This window comes from Penaeus monodon, chromosome 20 (assembly GCF_015228065.2).
Source record: "Penaeus monodon isolate SGIC_2016 chromosome 20, NSTDA_Pmon_1, whole genome shotgun sequence".
Classification (NCBI taxonomy): Eukaryota; Metazoa; Arthropoda; class Malacostraca; order Decapoda; family Penaeidae; genus Penaeus; species Penaeus monodon.
The window spans coordinates 15,056,500-15,057,230 of record NC_051405.1 but is presented as its reverse complement, the minus strand read 5'-3'; positions in this window follow the sequence as shown (position 1 = coordinate 15,057,230).

Here is a 731-nt window from a genome sequence, read left to right as displayed (position 1 = left end):
AGCCGACAGCATTTTCAAGGGCTCGTCTGATCTTTATTGCTGTCATTACCAGGTCATAACCTAATTTCTCGGCAAAGAGCACTTCAGCGCCGTTAAATAAACAGGTCCTGGGGGGGGGGGGAGTCAAGGTCCTTCCTCCGCCGTAATTAATTTGCGCGAATTCCCGTCGAAAGTACGAGGTAGTTGGGTGGCGGCTGGGGGGAGGGGGGTGGTGGGATAGGAGGGATAGGCTGGGGGGTGGGTGGGTGGGTAGTGGGGGCAGGAGGGGTAGGGGATGTGAGATAGGGAGTGGGAGGGGGCATGTAGCTGGGATAGGGAGGAGAAGGGAACGTGTGGTAGGGAGTGGGAGAGGTAGAGGGAGGGAAGGTGGGGAGTGGGTGGTAGGGGCGAAAGAGATGGGTGGGGGAAGGGTAGGAGGGAGAGGGATGGGGAGGGAGGGATCGATGTGCGTACAGCGGAGTCCATCAACACGCTTTCCGCTCGTTATTTACTCACGCTAAGGATTTTAAGAAATACTGTTTTATGAGTTGGCTTATAGAAAGAAATGAGAAAGAAAGAGAAGGTGAAACGATAAGGTGACGACTATATCAGCGAAATGCCGAGTAGGGCGTGCGGTGCCGCAGAGTGTAAATAGAGCTCGGAACACCAAAGCAGAGTGTCGCGTTCTGTATTAACTCTCCCGTGCTTGCGCCTGTGCGTTTGTGTGGAAGGCTACGTTGCCGTGAGTACGT